This window comes from Mirounga angustirostris, unplaced genomic scaffold (assembly GCF_029215605.1).
Source record: "Mirounga angustirostris isolate CCGP_5_RB_7025 unplaced genomic scaffold, mMirAng1.0.hap1 SCAF_10, whole genome shotgun sequence".
NCBI lineage: Eukaryota > Metazoa > Chordata > Mammalia > Carnivora > Phocidae > Mirounga > Mirounga angustirostris.
The window spans coordinates 120,028,870-120,044,074 of record NW_026991718.1 but is presented as its reverse complement, the minus strand read 5'-3'; the positions used below and the strand labels follow the sequence as shown (position 1 = coordinate 120,044,074).

Genomic DNA, 15,205 nt, shown 5'->3' with positions numbered 1-15,205 from the left:
TGAGAACAAGCTCTCTGAGAGCAGAGGTGTATCAGGGAGAGCAGGTAGAAGGTTATTGCAGTATTCCAGGAAGAAGATGACCAGTGCTCAAATGAGGGTATTTTAAAGGTATTTGCTGTTGGATTACACGTGGGATATGTTGATAGGAAAAGAGGTGTTAATGATGACTTCAAGGTTTGGCCAGAGCCACCAGACCGATGTAATTGATCTTAACTGAGGTGGGGAAAACTGAAAGGAGCAAATTGAGGGGCAACTTCCAGAGTTTGGTTTTGGACATTCAAGTTTGACACATTGCCCAATACTTTATATGTTCACTGTTTTTCAGAATCTGAAGGTTAAAATGCAGCCTGAAGTTAAAGTCAGCTTTATTTATTGAACACCAGGCACTGTGCAGAAAGCTTAATGGGTGCTGTCATTTAAATCTTTCAGTCGTTTCTACTGGCTTAATTACTAATATTTTCATTGCTCTTTTATGGATTAAAGATTAAATGGCATGTCCAAAGTCACCCAGCCAATTATTAATCTGTCAGTATAATGCAGATCGGGAATGCCAACCTAGATGTGTCAGACTGCAGAGCTCTTGCTGTGTATTAATCACTGAATTCTAAAGGTGGGGATCACTTTCAGAGCATATCTGCCATAGACTTGGGCTCCATGACAACACAGGTACCTGGGACGTGTGACAAAAAACCAGAAAAGGGCCCAACCCCATCCCGGGTGTTACAGGTGACACAATGGAAGCTGTTAAGAAAGGACAGCATTATTGTACCTGCGGGGACTGATGCTTGCAAGTTCTCAAGTACCTGAAGATTTGATGTTAAAACGCCATCAGAAGTTGTTGTTGTGTTTAGAAACAGAAGATTAAAAACTGCGGTGGAAGCACTGGTGGGAGGAAAGAAAAACCAACTCCCAGGCGGTGCTTGTTGGGAAAAACCGGACCGTAGGGAGAGGGGCCGCGCAGGGACCAGGATCCATGCCCTGCCTACATCCTTTCGAAAAAGTAGCCTTCTGTGACCTTCCTTAGGTGAACCTCCAGAAAGACCAGGATACGGAGCACAAAAGCCGGGAACCTCTGGGGCCTCAGCATCCGCCCCCTTCGCCCTCCTTCCCCGCCCCCTTCAGTCTCCACGCGGAGAAAAGCGGGACGACGCCTGCGCATGCGTCCGGGGCAAGGTCCGCTCCCCGCGACGTCAGGGGGCTCGCGCCCGCACTAAAACCCCGCCCCCCGGGCGCAAGAGGCGACCTGGGCGGGGGGCCTCGGGCCCCGCCCCCAGCCGAGCCGAGCGGGGCCGAGCGGAGCCGAGCAGCTCCGAGCGCGGCCGAGCCGAGCCGAGCCGAGCGGCCCGGAGTCGGTTGGTGCAGCTGCGTCCCCGCCGCCCAGCAGTCCGAGGCTCCGGCGTCGCCGCCGCCGCCTCCGCGGGGCCTGCGCCGGCCGCCCGCCCGCCCGCCGGGAGGGAGGCCCGGAGCGCGGGGAGAGCGGCCCGGCCGCGGGCGCCGCCGCCGCCGCTGCCAGGTGAGCGCCCGCCGCGGCCCGCCGGCCCCGCGTGCCCCCGGGACTGTCAGTCTCCGTGTGTGTGTGTCTCTCTGCCTGTCAGCCCCCCGTGTCTGCTCGAGCTCCCTCCCGCCACGCCTGACCCCCCGGCCCTGCCCGCGGCGGCCGCCAGCCCCTCCCGCCCGCTGCCCCGGGTCTTTCTGTCAGCCGCCAGCACCCCCATGCGCGCAGGCTCCGCCCCTTCCCCCCAAAGCCCCGCCTTCGCCCCATCTGTCAGCACCCCCCCCCCCAGCCCCGGGCTCCGGCGTCCTGGGGCTCGGTGTAGACCCCGCGGGCCGCAGCCGCTACGGGAGCGCCAGGGGGCGCGGAGGGGAGCGGGGTGCTCGCAGAAGCCCGGCCGGCCCCGCGAGGGTGCGTGTCCCAGCGCGCGGGTGCGGGACCGCGTGGGCGCCCGGGAGCCCGGGGCGGGGATGCCGGGCGGCCCGGAGCCCCTCGCTACGGCTCCCGCGGGCCGCTGCGGGCGTGGGGCAGCCCCTGCCCCTGGCGTGGAGCGCGCCAGCTCCGCCGAGGAGGCAGCTGAGCCGGGGACTCCAGCCGCTTGGGGGTACAGTAGAGCCCTGCACCCCGGGACCCTCGCTTGCCCACGCGAAAACACTCCCCCTGGGCCCCGGGTTCCCGGATGCCGAGAGTGGCGTGTGAGCGGAGTTTGGGATTTCCATTCAGAGAAGCCCGTCGGAAGTGATTGAGGAGCGGGTGGGATGTGGAGCTTAGGTGGAAAGTGTTTGAGAGCTTGAGTCACTTTGAGTTGCGTGGTTTGCATTTCTGAGCAGTGATTGCCCTGGGCTTGCGCCCTGGGAGAAACTGTTCTGCGGTGGGGAGGAGAGTTAGGTAGAGGGAGGAGGGAGGGCATACTCTGTTTTTATCTGTGTCCTGTGAACACATAGTATTTATTCATGAGACTCCACACATCTTCAGTTTAAAAAGGGGCGACAGTAGTTTCCGTGTATACGTGTTCTTGTACGTTGTTATGTTGATGTTCTTTATTTGTAGTAAACTTAGCATCGCAGTATTTAGAAACCAAGAGAAAGTACGTCCTAAAACAATTGGTATGTTGCCGGATAGTTCTCAACCACGGGGAAAGAGCCAAAAGCACACTTCATTAGCTGGAACAACTTATTCGGGCTTAATTTGTTTCTAAGAGACATACAGTGGAAAAATCCAGAAGCAGCAAAGTAGTATCAAAGAGTCTTAGGACATTAATGAAAGGGCCCTTCTATTGCTGCCTTGGAAAGATGGTATCAAAGTTGCTGTAGAGGACAGAGCTACTATGTAATGATAAACATATTAACCAAGTTGGTTTTGTGACCTTGATACATTGACCAGCGCTTGATTTGTGCAGTGCTTCGTTAACGGGCAAACATTGCGTGGAAGTGGGGTAATTTTTGGAGAAAATGTTCCCCGTGTTTTGTTTTGTTTTCATATTTAAGTCTGATTTCAGACTAGAGCAGTCTCCTGGTAGGAGTGTTTTTTTTTTTTTAAGATAACATTAAAAATTACAAAAGTAATTCACGTTTAAAGCATTAAACTAGAAAAACAAAAGCTTGAGAAAAAACCCATAATCCCACAAACGATAGGAGACCAGTTAGGTATTTATCCTTTTAGTCTTTTGTTCCTCTGTATAAGTTTTTTTTTTTTCTTACCAAAATACTACCATACTAGGAGATTGTTTTATTTTATTTTTTATTTTTTTAAAGATTATTTATTTATTTATTCATGAGAGACAGGGGGAGAGAGAGAGATAGAGGCAGAGGGAGAAGCAGGCTCCCGGCTGAGCAGGGAGCCCGATGCGGGACTCGATCCCAGGACTCTGGGATCATGACCTGACCCGAAAGCAGAGGCTTAACCATCTGAGCCACCCAGGCGCCCTAGAAGATTGTTTTATTATATGCTTTTTTCCTACTTATAAATAGATTATGTAAAATCTTACAGCTTATGTATGCCTCGTACATAAAGGCATGAGAGGAGGATGGTGGATGTAGGGATTCAGTGGTGATTATACATAATTCTTTGCTTAATCTGACTTGCAACTTTAAAGTACTCTGCAGCTGGAGGTATTGTCTCCTCTTCTGTAGGTATATATTTAACCTATTTATTACTCATAAAACTTGTGTATGAGTAAGAACTTGTGTTCCCTTTGTGATACTTTCAAAAACTAAATTGGATCCTCTGCTTAGAGCACTCCAGTAGCTTCTGATTTTAAAGTAAAATATGAAGTCCTTGCCGTGGCTAACCAGGCTACCTCCCTGTTCTCACTTCCAGTTTTGCCAAACATATCTCACTGCTATTCCTTTAAAACTTTAAGCATATGCCAGCCTCAGTGCTTTTGGGTTTGCTATTCCTTCTGCCTAGAACTCTGTTCCCTGGATATCATGGTTCTCGCCTCAGGTCTCTGGTCAGATGTAACTTTATGAGGTTTTTCCTGACCCTTCTGTGTAAAATACACCCCATTCCCCTGTCCTCCTTAACCCTCCTTAACCTTACTTTTCTTCATAGAACTTATTCCCACTGGTGACTACATATTTACTTGTTGGTTTATGTCTTTCCCCCCATTAACCCAGAAATGTGAGACTTTTTCACTGATGTGTCCTCAGGGCTCAGAACAGCACCTGACACATTATAGGTGCTTAATATTTGTTGAATGAATGAGTGAATGAATGCTCATTATCCATCCATTCCTGTGACCTTCCTGTAGCCTCCTAGGCTTTTAGATAGGTCTATCCTGAAGTGGGATAACAATCCATTAGAAGTCAGGATAGTCCTTTCCTTTACATATCTAGAAGAGGAATTTTACATGTGAGGCTTATAATCTTAGAATTACAGTCTTGATCTGACTTGAACAATCGAGGGAAGAAACATTTTTGGCAAATGTTACTGGCTTTCTTTTTTATGCGTTATCCCTTGTGTCACACTGGAAATCTTTGAAAAGTATAAAGTATCCCAGTTATGTTTACAGCTATGATTTCAATTTGGAAGTTCTTAGTGATAGTATAAGCCTCAAGAGCATAGTGAGTTTTTTGTGTTAACAGATACCCAGAGATATAATTACAACTTTAATGTGTTTTCATTTGAGGAGTAGCTGTTATATTTACTTATTTTCCTGGCAATTCTATCCTGAACTCCTTGCTTATCAGTTTTTGGATGGCCTCACAGGTATACTTAAGTTTTTGTTTTTGTTTTTTTAACATTTTAAAATAAATCCTTGATCTCTTGAGCATTTTACATCTCTCATGTGACTCTTGAATGGTTTGAAAGTACTAGTTTCATCTTTCAGAATGAAATGATATCTGTAGTAAAACATATAATTGCATTTTCATTATAAGGATGGGAAAAATTGTATCTTGGGGTAGAGTTTTTACAGAAAGGAAATAGCATGAGTGTAAGCTTTTTAAAAAGCTTGAATTTCAAGTAGACTACTTTTTAGTGAGTTTTTGGTAAAAAAAAAATCCTTGTTTTTGCTCATAAGGAAAGGGATTCCTTTGTATACAAAAACAGCCTCAAATATACAAGAACTTGGGGAGAAAATCCTAAATGAAAATTTTCTTTTAAAGGCCTAAAAGGAATGCATTAAGAATTTATTTTTATTTGTTCCATAGGCACTTATTGAGCACATAGTTGGCGCAGTTCTATGTGTTTTTGCATGGGCTACCTGACCATGACAATCATGTTCAGTTTTAGATTACCAACCTGCTTTCTTTCATTTTTTAAAAAAGATTTTTTATTTTATTTATTTGACAGAGAGTGAGAGAGAGAGTGCACGTGAGCACAAGCAAGGGGAGCAGGAGAGGGAGAAGAAGTCTCCCCACTGAGCAGGGAGCCTGATCCAGGGCTCGATCCCAGGACCCTCAGGTCACTGAGCCAAAGGCAGACACTTAACTGATTGAGCCACCCAGTGCCCACCAACCTGATTTCTTATTGTTTCTTCTCTTTTGGCACTTGGCTACCTCCCTTCTGTCACCATATTCTCTCCCTAAATGATCTCATCTATTCCCAGGGCTTTAATATCCTTTGGATGCTAACTCCCTCCCTCGGTTAGACCTCCTCCTGGACTTTTCTCTGGTTCTAGTCTTGCATTTTTGTCCCCAGTGCCTTCCTGCTACCTCTACTTGGTGCCCCACCATGATCTCAAACTTCCTATGTCCAAAAAATCTCCCTCTCCACCTTCCAGATTTCTAGTCCTCATTCCTGACTCCTGTCTTCCCTCTCTCCCAGCTTTTTTCACCCCCTACCTTCCCTATCTTTGTCCTTATTGTCCTCTCATTGTTCAAGCCAAACACCTGAAAGTTGTCTTTGATTCTTCCTGATTCTTCACCCCACAACCAACCCATCAGCACAGCCTGTTGGCCAAGGCTCCAGAATACCTCAAATCCTCCTCCATCCTCCTAATCTAGCCACTGTCTTCTCAGCTGGTGAGTGCCCCTGCCTGTACTTGGTCTCCTAGCTTCTGCTCTTGCCTTCTTTTAACCCCTGTCCCCATTGCAGCCAGAGTGATGCTACTAAAAAGCAAACCAGATCACGTTACCCCACCGCAGTGGCTTCCCACTGCACTTAGACCCACACCCACACTTAATCTGATGTACTCGGCCTCTGTCTCCCTCTCCAACCTCTGCTCCTTGCCCAACCATTCTTCTGTCAGGTTGGAACTGTCAGTTCCTCTAATTTGCCAGTTCTCCTCCTCTTCTGTACAGGCCCTTCTCTCTGCCTGGCACCCTTCCCTATTCTTCTCATAGAAAGATCCTTCTCAAACATTTGCTCTCAGCTAAAATGTTCCTCCTTAGAGGGGCCTTTCTTGATCACTCCTTGCATGGTAGCTTCCTCCCTGTTGTCCCCTCTTAGTACATGTGCATTTCCTGCTTAATGCTTCACCAGAATTCTAAGTATCTCATTGATATGTTTCCTTCTTTTTTGTCTGCTCTCCCAGGAGACTGTAAGACCTATGAAGGCAGAGACAGCCTTTGCCTGTTTATGGTGCAGTCCTGGCACCCAGTGCTCTGCCCTGAATCCAGTGGGTGCAGGTCCTCAATACCTTTTGAATACTAGTTTTTATAACAGCTAACCTTTTTTGAGACTTACTATGTGTCAGGTCCAGAGCTAAGTGCAATCATGTATTATCTTTAAATCTTTGGGAGAACTGACTAAGGTGACTGTGATTATTACATTATCATTTCTGCATCCTAGTTGAAAAAAATGAGCTTAGAGGAATAAATTTTAAAGTTACGCAGCTAACAAAGTGATGGAGCTAGGATTTGAATCTATGTGATCTGACTATAGAAACTTTCCTCCTATTCATTACTGCCTTCTGATGTGAGTGTAGGGATGAATGAATGTGAAATAGACCATAATAGTAATGTCTGAGGGTTCTAAGCATACACTGGAGTATAAAAATTGGATTAGGGTGCTGCATTTCCTGGGAAGTGGTTAAAAACCACTATGCCAAAGCACATAGATTAGTTTTTCTGTTTTAATTTTGCCTTTGCTGCTTTCTAGCTGTAAGCCTTTGGGCAAATTACTTAACATGTCTAAGTCTGTTTTTTCAGCTGTAAATGGGGAAAAATAATAGTTCTTATCTCACAGGGTCATTGTGAGTAACATAATTATACACAAAAAAACAGTGAATGTTGGCTATTAATATTATAGGGAGGGAAAAAACCCTCAGGAAAAGACTTGTAGCCCCATCAACAAATCAGAGTTTGGACTCTAGAGTGAAAAGACCATAACTAACAGTATTGTTTCACTGACTCTGGCTTTGAATTTATAAAAATGATCAAGGAATTAACTATTTGGCTTGTGATTTATAATCATTCTACTGATGTATGGCAACTTTATGTTTGGATTCAAACTTGTTAAATGCTTGAGGTAAGATAGTTTTCTTCTTTTTAAACTCCTTTTCATCTTAAAGATGCTCAGGTTCTCAGGATAGATCTTTTGAGAGGCTGGCCATTTTTGAGAGTCTGGCTAGTTTTTTCTCTTTCATCAGAAAGATACTCACCAGGGATGCCTGGGTGGCTCAGTCAGGTAAGCGTCAAACTATTTCGGCTTGGGTCATGATCTCAGGGTCGTGGGATTGAGCCCGGTGTTAGGCTTAGCACGAGTCTGCTTGGGATTGTCTCTCTCCTCTGCCCCTCAACCCCCTCTAAAATAAATAAAATCTTAAAAAAATATCGGGGCGCAGTTGAATTTTCTGGTGGGATGGCTTAGGATCAAGTGCTTGTTTGGTTTTTTCCAACAACTCTATGAGGTACTGGATGAGGTGGTTGGCTAAGACTAATTGGGAAGAGGACAGAGGGAAAACAAGGAGATTTGACATATAACTGAGGTCAGGAAGAGTGAATTTATGGCAATGTCCATGATTTCCTGACAATATACAGGGGCTCTGTTGAGGTAGGAGACCATGGATGGAATGCTATCAGTAGCATTCAGGGGCTGGGTTTTAGGAGCACAGAAGGCATATGGTTGGATTGAGCCAGGGCTGAGGTTTGCTGGCAGAAGGGTGGTGGGGCAGAGGCTCTGGATATTGGCCAGGGTGTGATTAACATGACAGATAAAGGTTTTTAGGCTGGGTGAGGAGGAGAAAAGGACCAGAGGTGTTGATGAAGTCAAGGAGTGTGTGTATTGGAGTAATAGAATAATAGGAGATTGTGGTTAGACAGGGACATGTGAGTGGAAGATATCAGAGCTGGAGCAGTTAATTACTGGACATGATGGGCTCCTGGGTTTTGCCACAGGCACAAATGGCTAAAATGAAGTGAACTCTGAAGATGAGTGAAGTCAAGGAGGTCAAGTAACTGAGAGGCTGGAGAGTTGTTTGGGTCATCCATGTGGTCAGAAAATCCATCACAGGGATGGCAGGACGTCTGGGGTGGAGAGAAGGAAAGTGTGCCAAGTCTTCAGTGAAGACTACCAGCAAGAGAACAGGTGTATGGCCAGCCTGCAGGAGCCTCAGAAGATCAGGGGATTTTACCTGAGGACAGTGGAAGAGCAATGACCTGGCAACTTTATTGGTTGCAAGGTCTCTCTGGAAGGAGTTGGCCTTGGCCCAGGTTCATTATGCTTCAGAAGGAATCCCAATGCAAGTGGGCAGCACCCATGACATATTGTATGTTTCTAAACTTGGTCATGAAAATCATCTGAGGGTGTGTGTTAAAAATATAGATTTCAGGGCCCCATCCTGGGTCCACTGGATTAGAATTTATAGGAGAGGGGACTGAGAATGTATATTTTAAACTCTGCCACGGCCACCCACATACCTGGTAATTCTTTATAATTAGGCAAGTTTGGGGAACACAGCTGTAGTGTTTAAGATTGTGGGGTCTGGAAGCTGACTGGGTATGAAGGAGATGAGGCTGGTAGGAGTGAGCCTTGGCCCGTGACTCTTAATAGCTTAGCTTTCCAGGTCTGTCTGATATCAGAAGCAGTGAATTAAGGGACCTACCATTAGAGATGAACACACTGACCACAGCAAGAAGAGACAGCTGGTGATGACAGAGGTGGAAACGCTGTACAAAATAATTCAAAGTACAGCAGTTTGGGGACATTCATTTTATTTTATTATTTATTTATTTATTTATTTATTTTTGTAGTTTTTAATTTTATTATGTTAGTCACCATACAATACATCATTAGTTTTTGATGTAGTGATCCACGATCCATTGTTTTCGTATAACACCCAGTGCTCCATGGAGTACGTGCCCTCCTTAATACCCATCACCGGGCTAACCAATCCCCCCTCCCCCCTCCCCTCTAAAACCCTGTTTGTTTCTCAGGTCCATAGTCTCTCATGGTTCATCTCTCCCTCCAATTTCCCCCGCCCATTTTTCCCTTCCTTCTCCTAATGTCCTCCATGTTATTCCTTATGTTCCACAAATAAGTGAAACCATATGATAATTGACTTTATCTGCTTGACTTATTTCACTTAGCATAATCTCCTCCAGTCCCATCCATGTTGATGTAAAAGTTGGGTATTCATCCTTTCTGATGGCTGAGTAATATTCCATTGTATATATGGACCACATCTTCTTTATCCATTCATCTGTTGAAGGGCATCTCGGCACAGTTTGGTTATTGCAGACATTGCTGCTATTAACATTGGGGTGCATATGGCCCTTCTTTTCACTACATCTGTGTCTTTGGGGTAAATACCCAGTAGTGCAATTGCTGGGTCATAGGGTAGCTCTACTTTTAAATTTTTTTTTTTTTAAAGATTTTATTTATTTATTCATGAGAGACAGAGAGAGAGAGGCAGAGCGAGAAGCAGGCTCCCAAGGAGCAGGGAGCCCGATGCGGGACTCGATCCCAGGACCCTGAGATCACGACCTGAGCCGAAATAGTTTGACGCTTACCTGACTGAGCCACCCAGGCGCCCTATTTTTAAATTTTTGAGGAACCTCCACACTGTTTTCCAAAGTGGCTGTACCAACTTGCATTCCCACCAACAGTGTAAGAGGGTTCCCCTTTCTCCACAACCTGTCCAACATTTGTTGTTTCTTTCCCTGTCCATTTTTGCCATTCTAACTGGTGTAAGGTGGTATCTCAGTGTGGTTTTGGTTTGGATTTCCCTGATGGCTAATGATGATGAGCATTTTTTCATGTGTCTGTTAGCCATTTGTATGTCTTCTTCAGAGAAGTGTCTGTTCATCTCTTCTGCCCACTGTTTGACTTGATTATTTGTTTTTTGGGTGTTGAGTTTGAGAAGTTCTTTATAGATTTTGGATACCAGCCCTTTATCTGTAGTGTCATTTGCAAATATCTTCTCCCATTCTGTGGGTTGCCTCTTTGTTTTGTTGACTGTTTCCTTTGCTGTGCAGAAGCTTTTTATCTTGATGAAGTCCCAAAAGTTCATTTTTGCTTTTGTTTCACTAGCTTTTGGAGATGTATCTTGAAAGAAGTTGCTGTGGGCGGGGACATTCATTTTAGAAGAAACAGTCCTGTTTGCCTCAGCGGTCCCTGGATACATTAATTAATCATAATTGTTGTCCTGTTCAACAGGAATAGGTCAGGTTATGGTTTGGGTGGGAAGGAAGTAATGCCACTTAGAATGCTTAGAGTCCTAAGCTAGCATGTTGTAGTGCTTCAGTTACCCATAAAATTAACTTGTGTGACACATTTCTGTCTCTGAAAATATGGGACTAAAACATTTACTCATTGACACCTAAAGACAAGGGTGGTGACTATCCCCAAGGAGCTGTATACATTATTAGATACTTAATATTATGATGGCAGCAGCCTACCACCCCATTCTCTGTTTTTTCACCAAGAAAATTCTGTTCCTTTTTATGACAAGGAAGAGGACTCCTGCAAAAAAATAGCTGCTGGGAGGGAACTTCAAGTTAGTCATTCTTGGCTGACCATTTAGAATACCCTGTTGCTAGTAAGGAGGTTTGAGTTTGAGTTGCAGTGTTTAGAATATTTAAACTTTACTTCCAGCCTGGTTTGTGATACCCAAATACTAAAGCTGCAGGAAAAGAATGTTGTCAGCCTTGCTAGAAGTGGTTGCTATGGACCTCAAGCCTAAAACTTGATTTGCTCTATCATGTGTTCCATTTCTTACTTCCTTTTAGCACGGCTGGTACTGATGAGCCTGGCTTTCAAGCTGCTGAGCTGGGTACCAAACATGGCATAGCATCTTGGTTATATTCCTGGCACTTACTGCCTCATCTTCTTAGTGAACTACAGGGAGCCGCTTGAATGCACATCTTGAGACCTAGAAAACGTGGCAATGGAAGTTTAGTAATGCCAGTTCAACCAGAACTTTCCATTTGCAGGTTGAGATTTTTTAAAAAGTAATTCCATTTAAAAAAAATTGAAATTCAGAATATTTTTCCCTTTTAGAAAAACATCTTCTAAAGCTGAGAAATACTGAACAGAGGCCAATGAATATTTTAATGATAGTATTTTAATATCACACTTATCTGCCCTACACAGCTCAGGAACCCCTGAATTCTGTTGTATTCTGTATTGTGAAGGCTCTGCTATATTATGGTGCTCTTTATAATGTTTCAATCACTAAGCATGCTCGGTTCGTGAAGTGTATGCCTCCTGTGAACTCTAGGCAGCATGGGGTTAAAAAGGGTCTGTTTTCAAACATTTTTTAAAAGTCAGACAAGATGCATTTAAATCTCTGACCTCAAGGCAGGCTATGCTGCATGCTGCAAAGGAGGTATAATCAAAATGTAGGATCACAGACGAAAGAGAGGTTATTTCTGGTGGTGAGTGGAAGTGGTGAGAGGGGATGGGAGGGTGCTTTCAGGGAGTGTTTTATTCAGACAGGATCTTGAAGGTTGGGTAGCATTTGGAACTGTTATATTTGATATTCTCTATTTACTAAGGCATCATTTATTTTCGCAAGACTACAGAGATATTTTGGTGCTTAATGAATTAACTTTCACTCATCCAGAATACCTCAATCCTTAATTATTTTGGGCAACTTGTCTTTGTAATTAAGTATGAAGTATTAAGGAATGTGTGATGGTGAGGGCTTTTATGGAAGCCCTTAAAAATAATCTTGGGATCACAGTGGTGTCTCAAATTCCCAAAGAATTGGAAATACAGTGCTATGGTGGTGAGCAGAAAACCACAGTGATAATGGAAGGTATATGTTTAGGTATATGGTTTAGGATTTGGGGGAAGAAGGAGCTCTAAGTGAGGTTGGTGAGGCCTTTATAGAAAAGGAATACTCCAGTAGGAAAGGAATAGCCATGTTAGGAGAGCTCTTGAATACTCACCATCTCATTTCTGAGTGTCTTTCTTGGGAATGGTTGGCAATGAGGGCAGGAGGGCCCTGTGGGCTGGGGCCACAATAAACTGAAGGAGGCTAGCTCCTTCTCGTTCTCCCCTGTTCTAGGGTGGCTAAGCAGACGGTTGTACAGAATGGCTCTATCTGCTCCAGGCCTCCGCGTGCCTTGTTTTGGGAGTTGGCCTGCCTCAAAGCCACATATTTCTGCCACAGAGTGAAGGCTGTTTGGCTGACGTGTGTCCGTTTGGGTGAATCCCCCTTTGGCAAGCTCATTTCTTGCCGTGATAGGTTAGCTACAACTGGACCACTGTGCCACCTTTGCAAATGGTCATTGGTAGGTCTGAGACCTTGCGGTCAGTTTTTCCTTTCCCACATAAGACTGAATTTTCACTCTTCTCCTTGCCCTGTCAATTCAACATTTAATTTTCCAGGAAGCTGAAAACATACCATTTGCTACCTTTTGTGCTGAAATGCGGCCCTGGCTCAGAATTCTGATCTTTTTGGAAATCAGCATATACAGTTTTGAAAAAGTAGTATTTTCTTTGTTTATTCCTGCCAGTAGCATTTTAAAAGCTATTTGGCAATACCGTACACCCCATTTTACCATGCAGGTGACTAAAGCAGCTCTAAGAAAATGAGTCCAGGGACGCCTGGGTGGCTCAGTCGGTTAAGCATCTGCCTTTGGCTCAGGTCATGATCCGAGGGTCCTGGGATCGAGCCCCGCATTGGGCTCCCTGCTCAGCGGGGAGTCTGCTTCTTCCTCTCCCTCTGCCTGCTGCTCCCCCTCCTTGTGCCCTCTCTCACAAATAAATGAATAAAATCTTAAAAAAAAAAAAAAAGAAAGAAAGAAAGAAAATGAATCCAGTCACTCCCCAATAATGTACTTATTTTGTGCCTCCTGTGTATCAGGTTCTATGCTAGACACCAGTGGGGAGCAGTTAGACATGGTGTTTCTCTGGCCTCACGCAACTTACAGTCTGGTGGATCCATGGCTGGGAAGCCATGATAGATTTATAGATAAATAGGCCTGGAGGCAGAAAGGCCTGGTGTATAGTCCTGCTTTTGCCATTTACCAATGACATGACCTTAGGCGTTTGACTCTCTTTTCTGTCAACTGTAATAAAAAAATCTTTTAACAAGGTTTATAAGAGTTTTATAATAAATGACACTACATAGAAAAGAGCTTTGAGAAGGTCAATTTACTACATATGCAAATATAGGTGGGGATAATCAGCCCTTATGTTTAATAGGAATGGCTAATGGAGGGTTTCCACTACTTTGTGGCTTCAGAGAACACCATGTACTTGAGAGAATCCCCAAATGTAATACTGGGACTAAATATTATTAATATTTCATTAATTTTAATGCTTTTAAATAATAAGAAAACCAGCTATTTTTTTTGTGCCTGGGGTTAATATGGGCTCTGTAGTCATCCCTAATGAACTGTAGATTTAATACATACTGGCATTATTTCAGAAAACAGTGCTCCTAGATATTTACTATCTAACCAGAAATACATTACTCCAACAATGGATCTGTGATAATACTAATAGTCTAATACATACCATGGACTTACAGAGTAGAGAGACAAAAGTTTCTCTGAATAATAATTATAATAAAATAAAAGTATCCTTTGCAAATTGTAGAAGATATCTTTAGTTTTTACAGATTTAGGTAGATAAGCATCCTAAATCCAAAATCATCCATTTTGGACTGTATGGTTCCTTTTTGTTTGACCTTTCGTTGTTTATGGTCGCTCTTCCTGCATATCCCTGAAGAACTAAGACCTTTCATTGTAGGTATTTTCTGTAGTAACCTAGACAAGACCTTAATCTTTTGGAACCTCAATTTAGTTGTAAAATGTGCCTTTTCTTTGCCATGTCTACTTCACAGAGTTGTTGAGACTTCAGGCAAAGGATTGGAATGGATGTGCTTCTGTCTGTGTGATGGTTCTCATTCAGTCATAGGTGTAATGGTCAGGTAGTTCTGGCAAATGAATGTCTCAGAAGGGCTGTATTTTGATTTATGGTACAGCTTTATTCAAGTTTCCTGATTATTTCTCATTAAAATGCACAGCCATCCACATCTTTTGATCCCATCCTCACTTAACAGCATTTCACTTTATGCCTGGTTAGCCATTCAGCAACAATTACTGAGCTTCTGCTATGTGTAGGGTGCTGCGGATATGGAGGCAAGAGGGCCAGACCCTCTTCTTGCCTGTTTGAGTGGGGAATGAGCCCAAGACTACAGCATCAATTCTTGTCTGAATTTCCAGCCTCCAGACCTTCCCTACATATTTCAGACTTGCCAGTTCCTACGATTGTGTGAGCCAATTCCTTAAATCTCTTAATTTGTGCACATGTATGTATACTTAACACACATACACAGATGTATCCTATTGGTTCTGTTTCTCTGGAGAACCCAGACTGATAACAGTACTTAACAAATGCTTTCATTATTGATGCAGAAAGAGGAGGAACAAGTGGGGTAAACAAAACGCTTAGTATGGTTTTAGCCGTGTTGAGTTTGAGGTGCCCGTGGAATCTACATAGAGTTATCCTCAGGCAGATGTAGTGAGGTCGAGGAGAACTCAAACGACTGGTCTGGACTGAAGATATATAAGTTTGGAAGTTACCAGCTTGTATCTGTTAGTTGAAGCTATGTTTGTGGATGGTTCCAAACATAGAGTATGTAAGGTAAGAGGAGGTATCAAGATGGAACCTCAGGAAACACCAATATTTAGGGGAGAGGCAGAGGAAGAGGAGCCAGTGAAGGACGCCAAGAAGGAGTAGACAAGAGGATAACCAGGAGAGAGTGATTTCCTTGTGGAAATCCAGGCGGGGGAATTTCAAGGAGGGAGTGCAGCACTGTCAAGCACCTCAAGGTCAAGAGAAATGTTGGTATATGTCCATTGAACTTAGTTC

At 44.2% G+C, this 15,205-nt stretch overlaps 1 protein-coding gene across 11 annotated transcripts in view; it reads left to right on the top strand.

Annotated features, from left to right (window-relative positions):
* The window catches only part of ZHX3 (zinc fingers and homeoboxes 3), a 137,361-nt gene that overhangs the window by 21,875 nt on the left and 100,281 nt on the right, over nt 1-15,205 (top strand). For 3 of the 11 annotated variants that reach the window (XM_064573173.1, XM_064573176.1, XM_064573174.1), the window contains exon 1: nt 1,286-1,513. The exons of 4 other annotated variants lie outside the window; for them this stretch is intronic. The gene's annotated coding sequence lies outside the window, so the exon portion shown is untranslated. Of the gene's footprint in view, nt 1-1,285; nt 1,514-1,765; nt 1,904-1,935; nt 2,097-15,205 lie in introns of those variants that run through there. 4 more of the 11 variants (XM_064573175.1, XM_064573182.1, XM_064573179.1 and 1 more) reach the window with 2 other exon arrangements.